At 40.0% G+C, this 25,736-nt stretch overlaps 11 non-coding genes across 11 annotated transcripts; all 11 read right to left on the bottom strand.

The window, feature by feature from the left end:
- Window positions 1–1,160: 1,160 nt before the first annotated feature.
- trnag-ucc (transfer RNA glycine (anticodon UCC)) lies at window positions 1,161–1,232 on the bottom strand. Its single transcript has one exon. It is a non-coding gene; the product is annotated as a tRNA-Gly (tRNA).
- A 3,070-nt stretch (window positions 1,233–4,302) lies between these two features.
- Window positions 4,303–4,374, bottom strand: trnag-ucc (transfer RNA glycine (anticodon UCC)). The gene has a single exon. It is a non-coding gene; the product is annotated as a tRNA-Gly (tRNA).
- A 1,823-nt stretch (window positions 4,375–6,197) lies between these two features.
- On the bottom strand, window positions 6,198–6,270 carry trnag-ucc (transfer RNA glycine (anticodon UCC)). Its single transcript has one exon. It is a non-coding gene; the product is annotated as a tRNA-Gly (tRNA).
- Window positions 6,271–8,084: 1,814 nt separating this feature from the next.
- Window positions 8,085–8,156, bottom strand: trnag-ucc (transfer RNA glycine (anticodon UCC)). Its single transcript has one exon. It is a non-coding gene; the product is annotated as a tRNA-Gly (tRNA).
- Window positions 8,157–10,360: 2,204 nt separating this feature from the next.
- Window positions 10,361–10,432, bottom strand: trnag-ucc (transfer RNA glycine (anticodon UCC)). Its single transcript has one exon. It is a non-coding gene; the product is annotated as a tRNA-Gly (tRNA).
- A 3,070-nt stretch (window positions 10,433–13,502) lies between these two features.
- trnag-ucc (transfer RNA glycine (anticodon UCC)) lies at window positions 13,503–13,574 on the bottom strand. The gene has a single exon. It is a non-coding gene; the product is annotated as a tRNA-Gly (tRNA).
- A 1,812-nt stretch (window positions 13,575–15,386) lies between these two features.
- trnag-ucc (transfer RNA glycine (anticodon UCC)) lies at window positions 15,387–15,458 on the bottom strand. Its single transcript has one exon. It is a non-coding gene; the product is annotated as a tRNA-Gly (tRNA).
- Window positions 15,459–17,281: 1,823 nt separating this feature from the next.
- Window positions 17,282–17,353, bottom strand: trnag-ucc (transfer RNA glycine (anticodon UCC)). Its single transcript has one exon. It is a non-coding gene; the product is annotated as a tRNA-Gly (tRNA).
- Window positions 17,354–21,048: 3,695 nt separating this feature from the next.
- On the bottom strand, window positions 21,049–21,120 carry trnag-ucc (transfer RNA glycine (anticodon UCC)). Its single transcript has one exon. It is a non-coding gene; the product is annotated as a tRNA-Gly (tRNA).
- A 1,800-nt stretch (window positions 21,121–22,920) lies between these two features.
- On the bottom strand, window positions 22,921–22,992 carry trnag-ucc (transfer RNA glycine (anticodon UCC)). The gene has a single exon. It is a non-coding gene; the product is annotated as a tRNA-Gly (tRNA).
- Window positions 22,993–24,794: 1,802 nt separating this feature from the next.
- Window positions 24,795–24,866, bottom strand: trnag-ucc (transfer RNA glycine (anticodon UCC)). Its single transcript has one exon. It is a non-coding gene; the product is annotated as a tRNA-Gly (tRNA).
- Window positions 24,867–25,736: the final 870 nt, after the last annotated feature.

Here is a 25,736-nt window from a genome sequence, read left to right as displayed (position 1 = left end):
AGTGCCTTAGAACACTGGGCCACTCAGGAAGCACGACAACTTATCTTACCATTTCTACCGATCTGCGTGCCAGTTATGGTTTTCATATGCATATTTTCGTGGAACAATTTAATTTATTTCATATTAAAAGTCTTCGTATCTCAAAATAATATTCAAGTGATGAATAAAAATGATATCTAAACCTAAATGAAAACTACACAAATCTAAAAGTAACTTCTATTGCCATTGCCAACTATGTAAAAATGGCCTACATAAAGCCAACAAATAAAATCATTACAGTCTGAAGGTGAAAAAAATATCCTGATAAAAAATAAATCACTTTGGCTACACATGGCCTTTCTGCAACGAACTTGAAATAATGTATCAACTAATCAACTTGGTCCAGCCAGATGCTTGAGCTAACAAACTTGCAACATTGTATAAAATATTTTGCACCCTCAGTTTCCCCTGCCAGTGACCTCCGGGCAGACACAACTGTAGGCTCTATACCAGGCTATTTGCGCAAGGACAAGAAGTAATCAGGTAGGCCTATTTTATAACATTTCTTCACCTCAAACAGCAAGGAGATATGCGTCAATCAAGACGTGCCATAAATCTTTTTTTCGGGCAACTGCTAAACGAAAAAATTCTCAGTCGACCAACAGCCTATCAACCAGTTGACTAAATGGTGTCAGCCCTATTTGATACTGAGATAAAAATAGCTGCACTGGACTTTTAGCAGATTCATTTCAGCTGCAGCTGTACATAGTCCATCTGTAAACTACCCACCCAATTTACCTACCTCACCCCCCATACTGCTTTTATTTATTTACTTTTCTGCTCTTTTGCACACCAGTATCTCTTCTTGCACATGATCATCTGATGATTTATCACTCCAGTGTTAATCTGCTAAATTGTAATTATTCGATGTATTGCCTACCTCATGCCTTTTGCACACATTGTATATAGATTCTCTTTTTTTTCTACCATGTTATTGACTTGTTTATTGTTTACTCCATGTGTAACTCTGTGTTGTCTGTTCACACTGCTATGCTTTATCTTGGCCAGGTCGCAGTTGCAAATGAGAACTTGTTCTCAACTAGCCTACCTGGTTAAATAAAGGTGAAATAAAATTAAAAAAAAAAAAAAAAAAAAAGGGTGATTCAAACAAAATACCCAGTTGCGTTGGCCGGGAATCGAACCCGGGTCAACTGCTTGGAAGGCAGCTATGCTCACCACTATACCACCAACGCTTACCAAATAACTACCTGGAGCAGTCTCTGTTTGAAAGTGAAAGTAAAACAAAACCACATTTTACATTAGCAGAATAATAATGGGGTTCCCTAAAAACACATCACTGACATCACCAGGCGGTAAATTAGTTAATAGACCAATAACAAAGAGTTCCAAACGGCTCTGCCAATAACAGCTAGTTTTCAGCTTTCCCCCTTTCCACTCAGACAATGCAAGACATTCCTAGCAAAATTCTTGCTTGACAAATTGCTCTTTACTGACAAGTCATTTTTGATCATTTTAATTGAAAACAATCACAGTAGGGTATTTGATTGTTACCCAGAAATTATTTGACTAATCCATTGCTGAAGTCCCCGACAAAAATTATTTTTTAGTATATCAAAAGCCGTCTGTTCTTTCGACCAATCGACTGGTTCAAATTTTAAAAAGTGTATTTTTCCATATATAGACTGAATAAAATCAACTATATGTAGGCTTGTCTGATGCTTTAATTAAGCACACTGTGATTAAATAATGAAGACACAAATTACTCAAGAGGGTGCCAGAAACCAAGATAACCTAACCAGAAGAAAAAAAACTGTTCTCAAATCTCCTCTATCTCCTCTATACCACCAACGCTTACCAAATAACTACCTGGAGCAGTCTCTGTTTGAAAGTGAAAGTAAAACAAAACCACATTTTACATTAGCAGAATAATAATGGGGTTCCCTAAAAACACATCACTGACTTCACCAGGCGGTAAATTAGTTAATAGACCCATAACAAAGAGTTCCAAACGGCTCTGCCAATAACAGCTAGTTTTCAGCTTTCCCCCTTTCCACTCAGACAATGCAAGACATTCCTAGCAAAATTCTTGCTTGACAAATTGCTCTTTACTGACAAGTCATTTTTTATCATTTTAATTGAAAACAATCACAGTAGGGTATTTGATTGTTACCCAGAAATTATTTGACTAATCCATTGCTGAAGTCCCCGACAAAAATTATTTTTTAGTATATCAAAAGCCGTCTGTTCTTTCGACCAATCGACTGGTTCAAATTTTAAAAAGTGTATTTTTCCATATATAGACTGAATAAAATCAACTATATGTAGGCTTGTCTGATGCTTTAATTAAGCACACTGTGATTAAATAATGAAGACAAAAATTACTCAAGAGGGTGCCAGAAACCAAGATAACCTAACCAGAAGAAAAAAAACTGTTCTCAAATCTCCTCTATCTCCTCTATACCACCAACGCTTACCAAATAACTACCTGGAGCAGTCTCTGTTTGAAAGTGAAAGTAAAACAAAACCACATTTTACATTAGCAGAATAATAATGGGGTTCCCTAAAAACACATCACTGACATCACCAGGTGGTAAATTAGTTAATAGACCAATAACAAAGAGTTCCAAACGGCTCTGCCAATAACAGCTAGTTTTCAGCTTTCCCCCTTTCCACTCAGACAATGCAAGACATTCCTAGCAAAATTCTTGCTTGACAAATTGCTCTTTACTGACAAGTCATTTTTGATCATTTTTGATCATTTTTGATCATTTTTGATCATTTTAATTGAAAACAATCACAGTAAGGTATTTGATTGTTACCCAGAAATTATTTGACTAATCCATTGCTGAAGTCCCCGACAATTTTTTTTTTTTAGTATACCAAAAGCCGTCTGTTCTTTCGACCAATTGACTGGTTCAAATTTTAAAAAGTGTATTTTTCCATATATAGACTGAATAAAATCAACTATATGTAGGCTTGTCTGATGCTTTATTTAAGCACACTGTGATTAAATAATGAAGACACAAATTACTCAAGAGGGTGCCAGAAACCAAGATAACCTAACCAGAAGAAAAAAACCTGTTCTCAAATCTCCTCCTCCCGCTGCTGATGGCCTTCGCACCATTACGCTCCCGGAATTAGGCTACACCAGAGGGTCAGTTTCCATTTAGTGTACCAATTAACCTTCAATTGTTTTTTTACCCCCAAATTTCATGATATCCAATTGGTAGTTACAGTCTTGTCCCATCTCCACAACAGACTCTGGATAGGTGAAGGTTGAGAGCCACGCGTCCTCCGAAACACAACCCAGCCAAGCTGCACTGCTCACTTAACCTGGAAACCAGCCGCACCAATGTGTCAGAGGAAACACCGTACACCTTGCGAACGTGTCAGCGTGCACTGCGCCCGGCCCTCCACAGGAATCGCTAGTGCGCGATGGGACAAGAATATCCCTGCCAGCCAAACCCTCCCCTAAACCAGGCGACACTGGACCAATTGTGCACTGCCCCATGGGTCTCCCGGTTGCGGCCGGATGCAACGTTGCAGTGCCTTAGAACACTGGGCCACTCAGGAAGCAAGACAACTTATCTTACCATTTCTACCGATCTGCGTGCCAGTTATGGTTTTCATATGCATATTTTCGTGGAACAATTTAATTTATTTCATATTAAAAGTCTTCGTATCTCAAAATAATATTCAAGTGATGAATAAAAATGATATCTAAACCTAAATGAAAACTACACAAATCTAAAAGTAACTTCTATTGCCATTGCCAACTATGTAAAAATGGCCTACATAAAGCCAACAAATAAAATCATTACAGTCTGAAGGTGAAAAAAATATCCTGATAAAAAATAAATCACTTTGGCTACACATGGCCTTTCTGCAACGAACTTGAAACAATGTATCAACTAATCAACTTGGTCCAGCCAGATGCTTGAGCTAACAAACTTGCAACATTGTATAAAATATTTTGCACCCTCAGTTTCCCCTGCCAGTGACCTCCGGGCAGACACAACTGTAGGCTCTATACCAGGCTATTTGCGCAAGGACAAGAAGTAATCAGGTAGGCCTATTTTATAACATTTCTTCACCTCAAACAGCAAGGAGATATGCGTCAATCAAGACGTGCCATAAATCTTTTTTTCGGGCAACTGCTAAACGAAAAAATTCTCAGTCGACCAACAGCCTATCGACCAGTTGACTAAATGGTGTCAGGCCTATTTGATACTGAGATAAAAATAGCTGCACTGGACTTTTAGCAGATTCATTTCAAAGGGTGATTCAAACAAAATACCCAGTTGCGTTGGCCGGGAATCGAACCCGGGTCAACTGCTTGGAAGGCAGCTATGCTCACCACTATACCACCAACGCTTACCAAATTACTACCTGGAGCAGTCTCTGTTTGAAAGTGAAAGTAAAACAAAACCACATTTTACATTAGCAGAATAATAATGGGGTTCCCTAAAAACACATCACTGACATCACCAGGCGGTAAATTAGTTAATAGACCAATAACAAAGAGTTCCAAACGGCTCTGCCAATAACAGCTAGTTTTCAGCTTTCCCCCTTTCCACTCAGACAATGCAAGACATTCCTAGCAAAATTCTTGCTTGACAAATTGCTCTTTACTGACAAGTCATTTTTGATCATTTTTGATCATTTTTGATCATTTTAATTGAAAACAATCACAGTAAGGTATTTGATTGTTACCCAGAAATTATTTGACTAATCCATTGCTGAAGTCCCCGACAATTTTTTTTTTTTAGTATACCAAAAGCCGTCTGTTCTTTCGACCAATTGACTGGTTCAAATTTTAAAAAGTGTATTTTTCCATATATAGACTGAATAAAATCAACTATATGTAGGCTTGTCTGATGCTTTATTTAAGCACACTGTGATTAAATAATGAAGACACAAATTACTCAAGAGGGTGCCAGAAACCAAGATAACCTAACCAGAAGAAAAAAACCTGTTCTCAAATCTCCTCCTCCCGCTGCTGATGGCCTTCGCACCATTACGCTCCCGGAATTAGGCTACACCAGAGGGTCAGTTTCCATTTAGTGTACCAATTAACCTTCAATTTATTTTTTACCCCCAAATTTCATGATATCCAATTGGTAGTTACAGTCTTGTCCCATCTCCACAACAGACTCTGGATAGGTGAAGGTTGAGAGCCACGCGTCCTCCGAAACACAACCCAGCCAAGCTGCACTGCTCACTTAACCTGGAAACCAGCCGCACCAATGTGTCAGAGGAAACACCGTACACCTTGCGAACGTGTCAGCGTGCACTGCGCCCGGCCCTCCACAGGAATCGCTAGTGCGCGATGGGACAAGAATATCCCTGCCAGCCAAACCCTCCCCTAAACCAGGCGACACTAGACCAATTGTGCACTGCCCCATGGGTCTCCCGGTTGCTGCCGGATGCAACGTTGCAGTGCCTTAGAACACTGGGCCACTCAGGAGGCACGACAACTTATCTTACCATTTCTACCGATCTGCGTGCCAGTTATGGTTTTCATATGCATATTTTCGTGGAACAATTTAATTTATTTCATATTAAAAGTCTTCGTATCTCAAAATAATATTCAAGTGATGAATAAAAATGATATCTAAACCTAAATGAAAACTACACAAATCTAAAAGTAACTTCTATTGCCATTGCCAACTATGTAAAAATGGCCTACATAAAGCCAACAAATAAAATCATTACAGTCTGAAGGTGAAAAAAATATCCTGATAAAAAAATAAATCACTTTGGCTACACATGGCCTTTCTGCAACGAACTTGAAACAATGTATCAACTAATCAACTTGGTCCAGCCAGATGCTTGAGCTAACAAACTTGCAACATTGTATAAAATATTTTGCACCCTCAGTTTCCCCTGCCAGTGACCTCCGGGCAGACACAACTGTAGGCTCTATACCAGGCTATTTGCGCAAGGACAAGAAGTAATCAGGTAGGCCTATTTTATAACATTTCTTCACCTCAAACAGCAAGGAGATATGCGTCAATCAAGACGTGCCATAAATCTTTTTTTCGGGCAACTGCTAAACGAAAAAATTCTCAGTCGACCAACAGCCTATCGACCAGTTGACTAAATGGTGTCAGCCCTATTTGATACTGAGATAAAAATAGCTGCACTGGACTTTTAGCAGATTCATTTCAAAGGGTGATTCAAACAAAATTCCCAGTTGCGTTGGCCGGGAATCGAACCCGGGGTCAACTGCTTGGAAGGCAGCTATGCTCACCACTATACCACCAACGCTTACCAAATAACTGCCTGGAGCAGTCTCTGTTTGAAAGTGAAAGTAAAACAAAACCACATTTTACATTAGCAGAATAATAATGGGATTCCCTAAAAACATATCACTGACATCACCAGGCGATAAATTAGTTAATAGACCAATAACAAAGAGTTCCAAACGGCTCTGCCAATAACAGCTAGTTTTCAGCTTTCCCCCTTTCCACTCAGACAATGCAAGACATTCCTAGCAAAATTCTTGCTTGACAAATTGCTCTTTACTGATAAGTCATTTATGATCATTTTTGATCATTTTAATTGAAAACAATCACAGTAAGGTATTTGATTGTTACCCAGAAATTATTTGACTAATCCATTGCTGAAGTCCCCGACAATTTTTTTTTTTTTGTATACCAAAAGCCGTCTGTTCTTTCGACCAATCGACTGGTTCAAATTTAAAAAAGTGTATTTTTCCATATATAGACTGAATAAAATCAACTATATGTAGGCTTGTCTGATGCTTTAATTAAGCACACTGTGATTAAATAATGAAGACACAAATTACTCAAGAGGGTGCCAGAAACCAAGATAACCTAACCAGAAGAAAAAAACCTGTTCTCAAATCTCCTCCTCCCGCTGCTGATGGCCTTCGCACCATTACGCTCCCGGAATTAGGCTACACCAGAGGGTCAGTTCCATTTAGTGTACCAATTAACCTTCAATTGATTTTTTACCCCCAAATTTCATGATATCCAATTGGTAGTTACAGTCTTGTCCCATCTCCACAACAGACTCTGGATAGGTGAAGGTTGAGAGCCACGCATCCTCCGAAACACAACCCAGCCAAGCTGCACTGCTCACTTAACCTGGAAACCAGCCGCACCAATGTGTCAGAGGAAACACCATACACCTTGCGAACGTGTCAGTGTGCACTGCGCCCGGCCCTCCACAGGAATCGCTAGTGCGCGATGGGACAAGAATATCCCTGCCAGCCAAACCCTCCCCTAAACCAGGCGACACTGGACCAATTGTGCACTGCCCCATGGGTCTCCCGGTTGCGGCCGGATGCAACGTTGCAGTGCCTTAGAACACTGGGCCACTCAGGAGGCACGACAACTTATCTTACCATTTCTACCGATCTGCGTGCCAGTTATGGTTTTCATATGCATATATTTTCGTGGAACAATTTAATTTATTTCATATTAAAAGTCTTCGTATCTCAAAATAATTTTCAAGTGATGAATAAAAATGATATCTAAACCTAAATGAAAACTACACAAATCTAAAAGTAACTTCTATTGCCATTGCCAACTATGTAAAAATGGCCTACATAAAGCCAACAAATAAAATCATTACAGTCTGAAGGTGAAAAAAATATCCTGATAAAAAAATAAATCACTTTGGCTACACATGGCCTTTCTGCAACGAACTTGAAACAATGTATCAACTAATCAACTTGGTCCAGCCAGATGCTTGAGCTAACAAACTTGCAACATTGTATAAAATATTTTGCACCCTCAGTTTCCCCTGCCAGTGACCTCCGGGCAGACACAACTGTAGGCTCTATACCAGGCTATTTGCGCAAGGACAAGAAGTAATCAGGTAGGCCTATTTTATAACATTTCTTCACCTCAAACAGCAAGGAGATATGCGTCAATCAAGACGTGCCATAAATCTTTTTTTCGGGCAACTGCTAAACGAAAAAATTCTCAGTCGACCAACAGCCTATCGACCAGTTGACTAAATGGTGTCAGCCCTATTTGATACTGAGATAAAAATAGCTGCACTGGACTTTTAGCAGATTCATTTCAAAGGGTGATTCAAACAAACTACCCAGTTGCGTTGGCCGGGAATCGAACCCGGGTCAACTGCTTGGAAGGCAGCTATGCTCACCACTATACCACCAACGCTTACCAAATAACTGCCTGGAGCAGTCTCTGTTTGAAAGTGAAAGTAAAACAAAACCACATTTTACATTAGCAGAATAATAATGGGGTTCCCTAAAAACACATCACTGACATCACCAGGCGGTAAATTAGTTAATAGACCAATAACAAAGAGTTCCAAACGGCTCTGCCAATAACAGCTAGTTTTCAGCTTTCCCCCTTTCCACTCAGACAATGCAAGACATTCCTAGCAAAATTCTTGCTTGACAAATTGCTCTTTACTGACAAGTCATTTTTGATCATTTTAATTGAAAACAATCACAGTAGGGTATTTGATTGTTACCCAGAAATTATTTGACTAATCCATTGCTGAAGTCCCCGACAAAAATTATTTTTTAGTATATCAAAAGCCGTCTGTTCTTTCGACCAATCGACTGGTTCAAATTTTAAAAAGTGTATTTTTCCATATATAGACTGAATAAAATCAACTATATGTAGGCTTGTCTGATGCTTTAATTAAGCACACTGTGATTAAATAATGAAGACACAAATTACTCAAGAGGGTGCCAGAAACCAAGATAACCTAACCAGAAGAAAAAAAACTGTTCTCAAATCTCCTCCTCCCGCTGCTGATGGCCTTCGCACCATTACGCTCCCGGAATTAGGCTACACCAGAGGGTCAGTTTCCATTTAGTGTACCAATTAACCTTCAATTGATTTTTTACCCCCAAATTTCATGATATCCAATTGGTAGTTACAGTCTTGTCCCATCTCCACAACAGACTCTGGATAGGTGAAGGTTGAGAGCCACGCGTCCTCCGAAACACAACCCAGCCAAGCTGCACTGCTCACTTAACCTGGAAACCAGCCGCACCAATGTGTCAGAGGAAACACCGTACACCTTGCGAACGTGTCAGCGTGCACTGCGCCCGGCCCTCCACAGGAATCGCTAGTGCGCGATGGGACAAGAATATCCCTGCCAGCCAAACCCTCCCCTAAACCAGGCGACACTGGACCAATTGTGCACTGCCCCATGGGTCTCCCGGTTGCGGCCGGATGCAACGTTGCAGTGCCTTAGAACACTGGGCCACTCAGGAAGCACGACAACTTATCTTACCATTTCTACCGATCTGCGTGCCAGTTATGGTTTTCATATGCATATTTTCGTGGAACAATTTAATTTATTTCATATTAAAAGTCTTCGTATCTCAAAATAATATTCAAGTGATGAATAAAAATGATATCTAAACCTAAATGAAAACTACACAAATCTAAAAGTAACTTCTATTGCCATTGCCAACTATGTAAAAATGGCCTACATAAAGCCAACAAATAAAATCATTACAGTCTGAAGGTGAAAAAAATATCCTGATAAAAAATAAATCACTTTGGCTACACATGGCCTTTCTGCAACGAACTTGAAATAATGTATCAACTAATCAACTTGGTCCAGCCAGATGCTTGAGCTAACAAACTTGCAACATTGTATAAAATATTTTGCACCCTCAGTTTCCCCTGCCAGTGACCTCCGGGCAGACACAACTGTAGGCTCTATACCAGGCTATTTGCGCAAGGACAAGAAGTAATCAGGTAGGCCTATTTTATAACATTTCTTCACCTCAAACAGCAAGGAGATATGCGTCAATCAAGACGTGCCATAAATCTTTTTTTCGGGCAACTGCTAAACGAAAAAATTCTCAGTCGACCAACAGCCTATCAACCAGTTGACTAAATGGTGTCAGCCCTATTTGATACTGAGATAAAAATAGCTGCACTGGACTTTTAGCAGATTCATTTCAGCTGCAGCTGTACATAGTCCATCTGTAAACTACCCACCCAATTTACCTACCTCACCCCCCATACTGCTTTTATTTATTTACTTTTCTGCTCTTTTGCACACCAGTATCTCTTCTTGCACATGATCATCTGATGATTTATCACTCCAGTGTTAATCTGCTAAATTGTAATTATTCGATGTATTGCCTACCTCATGCCTTTTGCACACATTGTATATAGATTCTCTTTTTTTTCTACCATGTTATTGACTTGTTTATTGTTTACTCCATGTGTAACTCTGTGTTGTCTGTTCACACTGCTATGCTTTATCTTGGCCAGGTCGCAGTTGCAAATGAGAACTTGTTCTCAACTAGCCTACCTGGTTAAATAAAGGTGAAATAAAATTTAAAAAAAAAAAAAAAAAAAAGGGTGATTCAAACAAAATACCCAGTTGCGTTGGCCGGGAATCGAACCCGGGTCAACTGCTTGGAAGGCAGCTATGCTCACCACTATACCACCAACGCTTACCAAATAACTACCTGGAGCAGTCTCTGTTTGAAAGTGAAAGTAAAACAAAACCACATTTTACATTAGCAGAATAATAATGGGGTTCCCTAAAAACACATCACTGACATCACCAGGCGGTAAATTAGTTAATAGACCAATAACAAAGAGTTCCAAACGGCTCTGCCAATAACAGCTAGTTTTCAGCTTTCCCCCTTTCCACTCAGACAATGCAAGACATTCCTAGCAAAATTCTTGCTTGACAAATTGCTCTTTACTGACAAGTCATTTTTGATCATTTTAATTGAAAACAATCACAGTAGGGTATTTGATTGTTACCCAGAAATTATTTGACTAATCCATTGCTGAAGTCCCCGACAAAAATTATTTTTTAGTATATCAAAAGCCGTCTGTTCTTTCGACCAATCGACTGGTTCAAATTTTAAAAAGTGTATTTTTCCATATATAGACTGAATAAAATCAACTATATGTAGGCTTGTCTGATGCTTTAATTAAGCACACTGTGATTAAATAATGAAGACACAAATTACTCAAGAGGGTGCCAGAAACCAAGATAACCTAACCAGAAGAAAAAAAACTGTTCTCAAATCTCCTCTATCTCCTCTATACCACCAACGCTTACCAAATAACTACCTGGAGCAGTCTCTGTTTGAAAGTGAAAGTAAAACAAAACCACATTTTACATTAGCAGAATAATAATGGGGTTCCCTAAAAACACATCACTGACTTCACCAGGCGGTAAATTAGTTAATAGACCCATAACAAAGAGTTCCAAACGGCTCTGCCAATAACAGCTAGTTTTCAGCTTTCCCCCTTTCCACTCAGACAATGCAAGACATTCCTAGCAAAATTCTTGCTTGACAAATTGCTCTTTACTGACAAGTCATTTTTTATCATTTTAATTGAAAACAATCACAGTAGGGTATTTGATTGTTACCCAGAAATTATTTGACTAATCCATTGCTGAAGTCCCCGACAAAAATTATTTTTTAGTATATCAAAAGCCGTCTGTTCTTTCGACCAATCGACTGGTTCAAATTTTAAAAAGTGTATTTTTCCATATATAGACTGAATAAAATCAACTATATGTAGGCTTGTCTGATGCTTTAATTAAGCACACTGTGATTAAATAATGAAGACAAAAATTACTCAAGAGGGTGCCAGAAACCAAGATAACCTAACCAGAAGAAAAAAAACTGTTCTCAAATCTCCTCTATCTCCTCTATACCACCAACGCTTACCAAATAACTACCTGGAGCAGTCTCTGTTTGAAAGTGAAAGTAAAACAAAACCACATTTTACATTAGCAGAATAATAATGGGGTTCCCTAAAAACACATCACTGACATCACCAGGCGGTAAATTAGTTAATAGACCAATAACAAAGAGTTCCAAACGGCTCTGCCAATAACAGCTAGTTTTCAGCTTTCCCCCTTTCCACTCAGACAATGCAAGACATTCCTAGCAAAATTCTTGCTTGACAAATTGCTCTTTACTGACAAGTCAATTTTGATCATTTTTGATCATTTTTGATCATTTTTGATCATTTTAATTGAAAACAATCACAGTAAGGTATTTGATTGTTACCCAGAAATTATTTGACTAATCCATTGCTGAAGTCCCCGACAATTTTTTTTTTTTAGTATACCAAAAGCCGTCTGTTCTTTCGACCAATTGACTGGTTCAAATTTTAAAAAGTGTATTTTTCCATATATAGACTGAATAAAATCAACTATATGTAGGCTTGTCTGATGCTTTATTTAAGCACACTGTGATTAAATAATGAAGACACAAATTACTCAAGAGGGTGCCAGAAACCAAGATAACCTAACCAGAAGAAAAAAACCTGTTCTCAAATCTCCTCCTCCCGCTGCTGATGGCCTTCGCACCATTACGCTCCCGGAATTAGGCTACACCAGTTTGTCAGTTTCCATTTAGTGTACCAATTAACCTTCAATTTATTTTTTACCCCCAAATTTCATGATATCCAATTGGTAGTTACAGTCTTGTCCCATCTCCACAACAGACTCTGGATAGGTGAAGGTTGAGAGCCACGCGTCCTCCGAAACACAACCCAGCCAAGCTGCACTGCTCACTTAACCTGGAAACCAGCCGCACCAATGTGTCAGAGGAAACACCGTACACCTTGCGAACGTGTCAGCGTGCACTGCGCCCGGCCCTCCACAGGAATCGCTAGTGCGCGATGGGACAAGAATATCCCTGCCAGCCAAACCCTCCCCTAAACCAGGCGACACTGGACCAATTGTGCACTGCCCCATGGGTCTCCCGGTTGCGGCCGGATGCAACGTTGCAGTGCCTTAGAACACTGGGCCACTCAGGAAGCACGACAACTTATCTTACCATTTCTACCGATCTGCGTGCCAGTTATGGTTTTCATATGCATATTTTCGTGGAACAATTTAATTTATTTCATATTAAAAGTCTTCGTATCTCAAAATAATATTCAAGTGATGAATAAAAATGATATCTAAACCTAAATGAAAACTACACAAATCTAAAAGTAACTTCTATTGCCATTGCCAACTATGTAAAAATGGCCTACATAAAGCCAACAAATAAAATCATTACAGTCTGAAGGTGAAAAAAATATCCTGATAAAAAATAAATCACTTTGGCTACACATGGCCTTTCTGCAACGAACTTGAAACAATGTATCAACTAATCAACTTGGTCCAGCCAGATGCTTGAGCTAACAAACTTGCAACATTGTATAAAATATTTTGCACCCTCAGTTTCCCCTGCCAGTGACCTCCGGGCAGACACAACTGTAGGCTCTATACCAGGCTATTTGCGCAAGGTCAAGAAGTAATCAGGTAGGCCTATTTTATAACATTTCTTCACCTCAAACAGCAAGGAGATATGCGTCAATCAAGACGTGCCATAAATCTTTTTTTCGGGCAACTGCTAAACGAAAAAATTCTCGGTCGACCAACAGCCTATCGACCAGTTGACTAAATGGTGTCAGGCCTATTTGATACTGAGATAAAAATAGCTGCACTGGACTTTTAGCAGATTCATTTCAAAGGGTGATTCAAACAAAACACCCAGTTGCGTTGGCCGGGAATCGAACCCGGGTCAACTGCTTGGAAGGCAGCTATGCTCACCACTATACCACCAAAGCTTACCAAATTACTACCTGGAGCAGTCTCTGTTTGAAAGTGAAAGTAAAACAAAACCACATTTTACATTAGCAGAATAATAATGGGGTTCCCTAAAAACACATCACTGACATCACCAGGCGGTAAATTAGTTAATAGACCAATAACAAAGAGTTCCAAACGGCTCTGCCAATAACAGCTAGTTTTCAGCTTTCCCCCTTTCCACTCAGACAATGCAAGACATTCCTAGCAAAATTCTTGCTTGACAAATTGCTCTTTACTGACAAGTCATTTTTTATCATTTTTGATCATTTTAATTGAAAACAATCACAGTAAGGTATTTGATTGTTACCCAGAAATTATTTGACTAATCCATTGCTGAAGTCCCCGACAATTTTTTTTTTTTAGTATACCAAAAGCCGTCTGTTCTTTCGACCAATTGACTGGTTCAAATTTTAAAAAGTGTATTTTTCCATATATAGACTGAATAAAATCAACTATATGTAGGCTTGTCTGATGCTTTATTTAAGCACACTGTGATTAAATAATGAAGACACAAATTACTCAAGAGGGTGCCAGAAACCAAGATAACCTAACCAGAAGAAAAAAACCTGTTCTCAAATCTCCTCCTCCCGCTGCTGATGGCCTTCGCACCATTACGCTCCCGGAATTAGGCTACACCAGAGGGTCAGTTTCCATTTAGTGTACCAATTAACCTTCAATTGTTTTTTTACCCCCAAATTTCATGATATCCAATTGGTAGTTACAGTCTTGTCCCATCTCCACAACAGACTCTGGATAGGTGAAGGTTGAGAGCCACGCGTCCTCCGAAACACAACCCAGCCAAGCTGCACTGCTCACTTAACCTGGAAACCAGCCGCACCAATGTGTCAGAGGAAACACCGTACACCTTGCGAACGTGTCAGCGTGCACTGCGCCCGGCCCTCCACAGGAATCGCTAGTGCGCGATGGGACAAGAATATCCCTGCCAGCCAAACCCTCCCCTAAACCAGGCGACACTGGACCAATTGTGCACTGCCCCATGGGTCTCCCGGTTGCGGCCGGATGCAACGTTGCAGTGCCTTAGAACACTGGGCCACTCAGGAAGCACGACAACTTATCTTACCATTTCTACCGATCTGCGTGCCAGTTATGGTTTTCATATGCATATTTTCGTGGAACAATTTAATTTATTTCATATTAAAAGTCTTCGTATCTCAAAATAATATTCAAGTGATGAATAAAAATGATATCTAAACCTAAATGAAAACTACACAAATCTAAAAGTAACTTCTATTGCCATTGCCAACTATGTAAAAATGGCCTACATAAAGCCAACAAATAAAATCATTACAGTCTGAAGGTGAAAAAAATATCCTGATAAAAAATAAATCACTTTGGCTACACATGGCCTTTCTGCAACGAACTTGAAACAATGTATCAACTAATCAACTTGGTCCAGCCAGATGCTTGAGCTAACAAACTTGCAACATTGTATAAAATATTTTGCACCCTCAGTTTCCCCTGCCAGTGACCTCCGGGCAGACACAACTGTAGGCTCTATACCAGGCTATTTGCGCAAGGACAAGAAGTAATCAGGTAGGCCTATTTTATAACATTTCTTCACCTCAAACAGCAAGGAGATATGCGTCAATCAAGACGTGCCATAAATCTTTTTTTCGGGCAACTGCTAAACGAAAAAATTCTCAGTCGACCAACAGCCTATCGACCAGTTGACTAAATGGTGTCAGGCCTATTTGATACTGAGATAAAAATAGCTGCACTGGACTTTTAGCAGATTCATTTCAAAGGGTGATTCAAACAAAATACCCAGTTGCGTTGGCCGGGAATCGAACCCGGGTCAACTGCTTGGAAGGCAGCTATGCTCACCACTATACCACCAACGCTTACCAAATTACTACCTGGAGCAGTCTCTGTTTGAAAGTGAAAGTAAAACAAAACCACATTTTACATTAGCAGAATAATAATGGGGTTCCCTAAAAACACATCACTGACATCACCAGGCGGTAAATTAGTTAATAGACCAATAACAAAGAGTTCCAAACGGCTCTGCCAATAACAGCTAGTTTTCAGCTTTCCCCCTTTCCACTCAGACAATGCAAGACATTCCTAGCAAAATTCTTGCTTGACAAATTGCTCTTTACTGACAAGTCATTTTTGATCATTTTTGATCATTTTTGATCATTTTAATTGAAAACAATCACAGTAAGGTATTTGATTGTTACCCAGAAATTATTTGACTAATCCATTGCTGAAGTCCCCGACAATTTTTTTTTTTTAGTATACCAAAAGCCGTCTGTTCTTTCGACCAATTGACTGGTTCAAATTTTAAAAAGTGTATTTTTCCATATATAGACTGAATAAAATCAACTATATGTAGGCTTGTCTGATGCTTTATTTAAGCACACTGTGATTAAATAATGAAGACACAAATTACTCAAGAGGGTGCCAGAAACCAAGATAACCTAACCAGAAGAAAAAAACCTGTTCTCAAATCTCCTCCTCCCGCTGCTGATGGCCTTCGCACCATTACGTTCCCGGAATTAGGCTACACCAGAGGGTCAGTTTCCATTTAGTGTACCAATTAACCTTCAATTTATTTTTTACCCCCAAATTTCATGATATCCAATTGGTAGTTACAGTCTTGTCCCATCTCCACAACAGACTCTGGATAGGTGAAGGTTGAGAGCCACGCGTCCTCCGAAACACAACCCAGCCAAGCTGCACTGCTCACTTAACCTGGAAACCAGCCGCACCAATGTGTCAGAGGAAACACCGTACACCTTGCGAACGTGTCAGCGTGCACTGCGCCCGGCCCTCCACAGGAATCGCTAGTGCGCGATGGGACAAGAATATCCCTGCCAGCCAAACCCTCCCCTAAACCAGGCGACACTAGACCAATTGTGCACTGCCCCATGGGTCTCCCGGTTGCTGCCGGATGCAACGTTGCAGTGCCTTAGAACACTGGGCCACTCAGGAGGCACGACAACTTATCTTACCATTTCTACCGATCTGCGTGCCAGTTATGGTTTTCATATGCATATTTTCGTGGAACAATTTAATTTATTTCATATTAAAAGTCTTCGTATCTCAAAATAATATTCAAGTGATGAATAAAAATGATATCTAAACCTAAATGAAAACTACACAAATCTAAAAGTAACTTCTATTGCCATTGCCAACTATGTAAAAATGGCCTACATAAAGCCAACAAATAAAATCATTACAGTCTGAAGGTGAAAAAAATATCCTGATAAAAAAATAAATCACTTTGGCTACACATGGCCTTTCTGCAACGAACTTGAAACAATGTATCAACTAATCAACTTGGTCCAGCCAGATGCTTGAGCTAACAAACTTGCAACATTGTATAAAATATTTTGCACCCTCAGTTTCCCCTGCCAGTGACCTCCGGGCAGACACAACTGTAGGCTCTATACCAGGCTATTTGCGCAAGGACAAGAAGTAATCAGGTAGGCCTATTTTATAACATTTCTTCACCTCAAACAGCAAGGAGATATGCGTCAATCAAGACGTGCCATAAATCTTTTTTTCGGGCAACTGCTAAACGAAAAAATTCTCAGTCGACCAACAGCCTATCGACCAGTTGACTAAATGGTGTCAGCCCTATTTGATACTGAGATAAAAATAGCTGCACTGGACTTTTAGCAGATTCATTTCAAAGGGTGATTCAAACAAAATTCCCAGTTGCGTTGGCCGGGAATCGAACCCGGGTCAACTGCTTGGAAGGCAGCTATGCTCACCACTATACCACCAACGCTTACCAAATAACTGCCTGGAGCAGTCTCTGTTTGAAAGTGAAAGTAAAACAAAACCACATTTTACATTAGCAGAATAATAATGGGATTCCCTAAAAACATATCACTGACATCACCAGGCGATAAATTAGTTAATAGACCAATAACAAAGAGTTCCAAACGGCTCTGCCAATAACAGCTAGTTTTCAGCTTTCCCCCTTTCCACTCAGACAATGCAAGACATTCCTAGCAAAATTCTTGCTTGACAAATTGCTCTTTACTGATAAGTCATTTATGATCATTTTTGATCATTTTAATTGAAAACAATCACAGTAAGGTATTTGATTGTTACCCAGAAATTATTTGACTAATCCATTGCTGAAGTCCCCGACAATTTTTTTTTTTTGTATACCAAAAGCCGTCTGTTCTTTCGACCAATCGACTGGTTCAAATTTAAAAAAGTGTATTTTTCCATATATAGACTGAATAAAATCAACTATATGTAGGCTTGTCTGATGCTTTAATTAAGCACACTGTGATTAAATAATGAAGACACAAATTACTCAAGAGGGTGCCAGAAACCAAGATAACCTAACCAGAAGAAAAAAACCTGTTCTCAAATCTCCTCCTCCCGCTGCTGATGGCCTTCGCACCATTACGCTCCCGGAATTAGGCTACACCAGAGGGTCAGTTCCATTTAGTGTACCAATTAACCTTCAATTGATTTTTTACCCCCAAATTTCATGATATCCAATTGGTAGTTACAGTCTTGTCCCATCTCCACAACAGACTCTGGATAGGTGAAGGTTGAGAGCCACGCATCCTCCGAAACACAACCCAGCCAAGCTGCACTGCTCACTTAACCTGGAAACCAGCCGCACCAATGTGTCAGAGGAAACACCATACACCTTGCGAACGTGTCAGTGTGCACTGCGCCCGGCCCTCCACAGGAATCGCTAGTGCGCGATGGGACAAGAATATCCCTGCCAGCCAAACCCTCCCCTAAACCAGGCGACACTGGACCAATTGTGCACTGCCCCATGGGTCTCCCGGTTGCGGCCGGATGCAACGTTGCAGTGCCTTAGAACACTGGGCCACTCAGGAGGCACGACAACTTATCTTACCATTTCTACCGATCTGCGTGCCAGTTATGGTTTTCATATGCATATTTTCGTGGAACAATTTAATTTATTTCATATTAAAAGTCTTCGTATCTCAAAATAGTTTTCAAGTGATGAATAAAAATGATATCTAAACCTAAATGAAAACTACACAAATCTAAAAGTAACTTCTATTGCCATTGCCAACTATGTAAAAATGGCCTACATAAAGCCAACAAATAAAATCATTACAGTCTGAAGGTGAAAAAAATATCCTGATAAAAAAATAAATCACTTTGGCTACACATGGCCTTTCTGCAACGAACTTGAAACAATGTATCAACTAATCAACTTGGTCCAGCCAGATGCTTGAGCTAACAAACTTGCAACATTGTATAAAATATTTTGCACCCTCAGTTTCCCCTGCCAGTGACCTCCGGGCAGACACAACTGTAGGCTCTATACCAGGCTATTTGCGCAAGGACAAGAAGTAATCAGGTAGGCCTATTTTATAACATTTCTTCACCTCAAACAGCAAGGAGATATGCGTCAATCAAGACGTGCCATAAATCTTTTTTTCGGGCAACTGCTAAACGAAAAAATTCTCAGTCGACCAACAGCCTATCGACCAGTTGACTAAATGGTGTCAGCCCTATTTGATACTGAGATAAAAATAGCTGCACTGGACTTTTAGCAGATTCATTTCAAAGGGTGATTCAAACAAAATACCCAGTTGGGTTGGCCAGGAATCGAAACCGGGTCAAGTGCTTGGAAGGCAGCTATGCTCACCACTATACCACCAACGCTTACCAAATAACTGCCTGGAGCAGTCTCTGTTTGAAAGTGAAAGTAAAACAAAACCACATTTTACATTAGCAGAATAATAATGGGATTCCCTAAAAACATATCACTGACATCACCAGGCGGTAAATTAGTTAATAGACCCATAACAAAGAGTTCCAAACGGCTCTGCCAATAACAGCTAGTTTTCAGCTTTCCCCCTTTCCACTCAGACAATGCAAGACATTCCTAGCAAAATTCTTGCTTGACAAATTGCTCTTTACTGACAAGTCATTTATGATCATTTTTGATCATTTTAATTGAAAACAATCACAGTAAGGTATTTGATTGTTACCCAGAAATTATTTGACTAATCCATTGCTGAAGTCCCCGACAATTATTTTTTTTTTGTATACCAAAAGCCGTCTGTTCTTTCGACCAATCGACTTGTTCAAATTTTAAAAAGTGTATTTTTCCATATATAGACTGAATAAAATCAACTATATGTAGGCTTGTCTGATGCTTTAATTAAGCACACTGTGATTAAATAATGAAGACACAAATTACTCAAGAGGGTGCCAGAAACCAAGATAACCTAACCAGAAGAAAAAAACCTGTTCTCAAATCTCCTCCTCCCGCTGCTGATGGCCTTCGCACCATTACGCTCCCGGAATTAGGCTACACCAGAGGGTCAGTTCCATTTAGTGTACCAATTAACCTTCAATTGATTTTTTACCCCCAAATTTCATGATATCCAATTGGTAGTTACAGTCTTGTCCCATCTCCACAACAGACTCTGGATAGGTGAAGGTTGAGAGCCACGCGTCCTCCGAAACACAACCCAGCCAAGCTGCACTGCTCACTTAACCTGGAAACCAGCCGCACCAATGTGTCAGAGGAAACACCATACACCTTGCGAAAGTGTCAGTGTGCACTGCGCCCGGCCTTCCACAGGAATCGCTAGTGCGCGATGGGACAAGAATATCCCTGCCAGCCAAACCCTCCCCTAAACCAGGCGACACTGGACCAATTGTGCACTGCCCCATGGGTCTCCCGGTTGCGGCCGGATGCAATGTTGCAGTGCCTTAGAACACTGGGCCACTCAGGAGGCACGACAACTTATCTTACCATTTCTACCGATCTGCGTGCCAGTTATGGTTTTCATATGCATATTTTCGTGGAACAATTTAATTTATTTCATATTAAAAGTCTTCGTATCTCAAAATAATTTTAAAGTGATGAATAAAAATGATATCTAAACCTAAATGAAAACTACACAAATCTAAAAGTAACTTCTATTGCCATTGCCAACTATGTAAAAATGGCCTACATAAAGCCAACAAATAAAATCATTACAGTCTGAAGGTGAAAAAAATATCCTGATAAAAAAATAAATCACTTTGGCTACACATGGCCTTTCTGCAACGAACTTGAAACAATGTATCAACTAATCAACTTGGTCCAGCCAGATGCTTGAGCTAACAAACTTGCAACATTGTATAAAATATTTTGCACCCTCAGTTTCCCCTGCCAGTGACCTCCGGGCAGACACAACTGTAGGCTCTATACCAGGCTATTTGCGCAAGGACAAGAAGTAATCAGGTAGGCCTATTTTATAACATTTCTTCACCTCAAACAGCAAGGAGATATGCGTCAATCAATACGTGCCATAAATCTTTTTTTCGGGCAACTGCTAAACGAAAAAATTCTCAGTCGACCAACAGCCTATCGACCAGTTGACTAAATGGTGTCAGCCCTATTTAATACTGAGATAAAAACAGCTGCACTGGACTTTTAGCAGATTCATTTCAAAGGGTGATTCAAACAAAATACCCAGTTGCGTTGGCCGGGAATCGAACCCGGGTCAACTGCTTGGAAGGCAGCTATGCTCACCACTATACCACCAACGCTTACCAAATAAATACCTGGAGCAGTCTCTGTTTGAAAGTGAAAGTAAAACAAAACCACATTTTACATTAGCAGAATAATAATTAGATTCCCTAAAAACACATCACTGACATCACCAGGCGGTAAATTAGTTAATAGACCAATAACAAAGTTCCAAACGGCTCTGCCAATAACAGCTAGTTTTCAGCTTTCCCCCTTTCCACTCAGACAATGCAAGACATTCCTAGCAAAATTCTTGCTTGACAAATTGCTCTTTACTGACAAGTCATTTTTGATCATTTTAATTGAAAACAATCACAGTAAGGTATTTGATTGTTACCCAGAAATTATTTGACTAATCCATTGCTGAAGTCCCCGACAAATTATTTTTTTTAGTATACCAAAAGCCGTCTGTTCTTTCGACCAATCGACTGGTTCAAATTTTAAAAAGTGTATTTTTCCATATATAGACTGAATAAAATCAACTATATGTAGGCTTGTCTGATGCTTTAACTAAGCACACTGTGATTAAATAATGAAGACACAAATTACTCAAGAGGGTGCCAGAAACCAAGATAACCTAACCAGAAGAAAAAAACCTGTTCTCAAATCTCCTCCTCCCGCTGCTGATGGCCTTCGCACCATTACGCTCCCGGAATTAGGCTACACCAGAGGGTCAGTTTCCATTTAGTGTACCAATTAACCTTCAATTGATTTTTTACCCCCAAATTTCATGATATCCAATTGGTAGTTACAGTCTTGTCCCATCTCCACAACAGACTCTGGATAGGTGAAGGTTGAGAGCCACGCGTCCTCCGAAACACAACCCAGCCAAGCTGCACTGCTCACTTAACCTGGAAACCAGCCGCACCAATGTATCAGAGGAAACACCGTACACCTTGCGAACGTGTCAGCGTGCACTGCGCCCGGCCCTCCACAGGAATCGCTAGTGCGCGATGGGACAAGAATATCCCTGCCAGCCAAACCCTCCCCTAAACCAGGCGACACTGGACCAATTGTGCACTGCCCCATGGGTCTCCCGGTTGCGGCAGGATGCAATGTGCAGTGCCTTAGAACACTGGGCCACTCAGGAGGCACGACAACTTATCTTACCATTTCTACCGATCTGCGTGCCAGTTATGGTTTTCATATGCATATTTTCGTGGAACAATTTAATTTATTTCATATTAAAAGTCTTCGTATCTCAAAATAATTTTCAAGTGATGAATAAAAATGATATCTAAACCTAAATGAAAACTACACAAATCTAAAAGTAACTTCTATTGCCATTGCCAACTATGTAAAAATGGCCTACATAAAGCCAACAAATAAAATCATTACAGTCTGAAGGTGAAAAAAATATCCTGATAAAAAAATAAATCACTTTGGCTACACATGGCCTTTCTGCAACGAACTTGAAACAATGTATCAACTAATCAACTTGGTCCAGCCAGATGCTTGAGCTAACAAACTTGCAACATTGTATAAAATATTTTGCACCCTCAGTTTCCCCTGCCAGTGACCTCCGGGCAGACACAACTGTAGGCTCTATACCAGGCTATTTGCGCAAGGACAAGAAGTAATCAGGTAGGCCTATTTTATAACATTTCTTCACCTCAAACAGCAAGGAGATATGCGTCAATCAAGACGTGCCATAAATCTTATTTTCGTGCAACTGCTAAACGAAAAAATTCTCAGTCGACCAACAGCCTATCGACCAGTTGACTAAATGGTGTCAGCCCTATTTGATACTGAGATAAAAATAGCTGCACTGGACTTTTAGCAGATTCATTTCAAAGGGTGATTCAAACAAAATACCCAGTTGCGTTGGCCGGGAATCGAACCCGGGTCAACTGCTTGGAAGGCAGCTATGCTCACCACTACACCACCAACGCTTACCAAATAACTGCCTGGAGCAGTCTCTGTTTGAAAGTGAAAGTAAAACAAAACCACATTTTACATTAGCAGAATAATAATGGGATTCCCTAAAAACATATCACTGACATCACCAGGCGGTAAATTAGTTAATAGACCCATAACAAAGAGTTCCAAACGGCTCTGCCAATAACAGCTAGTTTTCAGCTTTCCCCCTTTCCACTCAGACAATGCAAGACATTCCTAGCAAAATTCTTGCTTGACAAATTGCTCTTTACTGACAAGTCATTTTTGATCATTTTAATTCAAAACAATCACAGTAAGGTATTTGATTGTTACCCAGAAATTATTTGACTAATCCATTGCTGAAGTCCCCGACAAATAATTTTTTTTAGTATACCAAAAGCCGTCTGTTCTTTCGACCAATCGACTGGTTCAAATTTTAAAAAGTGTATTTTTCCATATATAGACTGAATAAAATCAACTATATGTAGGCTTGTCTGATGCTTTAATTAAGCACACTGTGATTAAATAATGAAGACACAAATTACTCAAGAGGGTGCCAGAAACCAAGATAACCTAACCAGAAGAAAAAAACCTGTTCTCAAATCTCCTCCTCCCGCTGCTGATGGCCTTCGCACCATTACGCTCCCGGAATTAGGCTACACCAGAGGGTCAGTTTCCATTTAGTGTACCAATTAACCTTCAATTTATTTTTTACCCCCAAATTTCATGATATCCAATTGGTAGTTACAGTCTTGTCCCATCTCCACAACAGACTCTGGATAGGTGAAGGTTGAGAGCCACGCGTCCTCCGAAACACAACCCAGCCAAGCTGCACTGCTCACTTAACCTGGAAACCAGCCGCACCAATGTGTCAGAGGAAACACCGTACACCTTGCGAACGTGTCAGCGTGCACTGCGCCCGGCCCTCCACAGGAATCGCTAGTGCGCGATGGGACAAGAATATCCCTGCCAGTCAAACCCTCCCCTAAACCAGGCGACACTGGACCAATTGTGCACTGCCCCATGGGTCTCCCGGTTGCGGCCGGATGCAAAGTTGCAGTGCCTTAGAAAACTGGGCCACTCAGGAGGCACGACAACTTATCTTACCATTTCTACCGATCTGCGTGCCAGTTATGGTTTTCATATGCATATTTTCGTGGAACAATTTAATTTATTTCATATTAAAAGTCTTCGTATCTCAAAATAATTTTCAAGTGATGAATAAAAATGATATCTAAACCTAAATGAAAACTACACAAATCTAAAAGGAACTTCTATTGCCATTGCCAACTATGTAAAAATGGCCTACATAAAGCCAACAAATAAAATCATTACAGTCTGAAGGTGAAAAAAATATCCTGATAAAAAATACATCACTTTGGCTACACATGGCCTTTCTGCAACGAACTTGAAACAATGTATCAACTAATCAACTTGGTCCAGCCAGATGCTTGAGCTAACAAACTTGCAACATTGTATAAAATATTTTGCACCCTCAGTTTCCCCTGCCAGTGACCTCCGGGCAGACACAACTGTAGGCTCTATACCAGGCTATTTGCGCAAGGACAAGAAGTAATCAGGTAGGCCTATTTTATAACATTTCTTCACCTCAAACAGCAAGGAGATATGCGTCAATCAAGACGTGCCATAAATCTTTTTTTCGGGCAACTGCTAAACGAAAAAATTCTCAGTCGACCAACAGCCTATCGACCAGTTGACTAAATGGTGTCAGCCCTATTTGATACTGAGATAAAAATAGCTGCACTGGACTTTTAGCAGATTCATTTCAAAGGGTGATTCAAACAAACTACCCAGTTGCTTTGGCCGGGAAACGAACCCGGGTCAACTGCTTGGAAGGCAGCTATGCTCACCACTATACCACCAACGCTTACCAAATAACTACCTGGAGCAGTCTCTGTTTGAAAGTGAAAGTAAAACAAAACCACATTTTACATTAGCAGAATAATAATGGGATTCCCTAAAAACACATCACTGACATCACCAGGCGGTAAATTAGTTAATAGACCAATAACAAAGAGTTCCAAACGGCTCTGCCAATAACAGCTAGTTTTCAGCTTTCCCCCTTTCCACTCAGACAATGCAAGACATTCCTAGCAAAATTCTTGCTTGACAAATTGCTCTTTACTGACAAGTCATTTTTGATCATTTTAATTCAAAACAATCACAGTAAGGTATTTGATTGTTACCCAGAAATTATTTGACTAATCCATTGCTGAAGTCCCCGACAAATAATTTTTTTTAGTATACCAAAAGCCGTCTGTTCTTTCGACCAATCGACTGGTTCAAATTTTAAAAAGTGTATTTTTCCATATATAGACTGAATAAAATCAACTATATGTAGGCTTGTCTGATGCTTTAATTAAGCACACTGTGATTAAATAATGAAGACACAAATTACTCAAGAGGGTGCCAGAAACCAAGATAACCTAACCAGAAGAAAAAAACCTGTTCTCAAATCTCCTCCTCCCGCTGCTGATGGCCTTCGCACCATTACGCTCCCGGAATTAGGCTACACCAGAGGGTCAGTTTCCATTTAGTGTACCAATTAACCTTCAATTTATTTTTTACCCCCAAATTTCATGATATCCAATTGGTAGTTACAGTCTTGTCCCATCTCCACAACAGACTCTGGATAGGTGAAGGTTGAGAGCCACGCGTCCTCCGAAACACAACCCAGCCAAGCTGCACTGCTCACTTAACCTGGAAACCAGCCGCACCAATGTGTCAGAGGAAACAC

Source organism: Salvelinus alpinus, chromosome 30 (assembly GCF_045679555.1).
Source record: "Salvelinus alpinus chromosome 30, SLU_Salpinus.1, whole genome shotgun sequence".
In the NCBI taxonomy this organism is placed as follows: domain Eukaryota; kingdom Metazoa; phylum Chordata; class Actinopteri; order Salmoniformes; family Salmonidae; genus Salvelinus; species Salvelinus alpinus.
The sequence above is the reverse complement of the archived record's forward strand: the minus strand, read 5'-3'. Positions and strand labels throughout refer to the sequence as shown.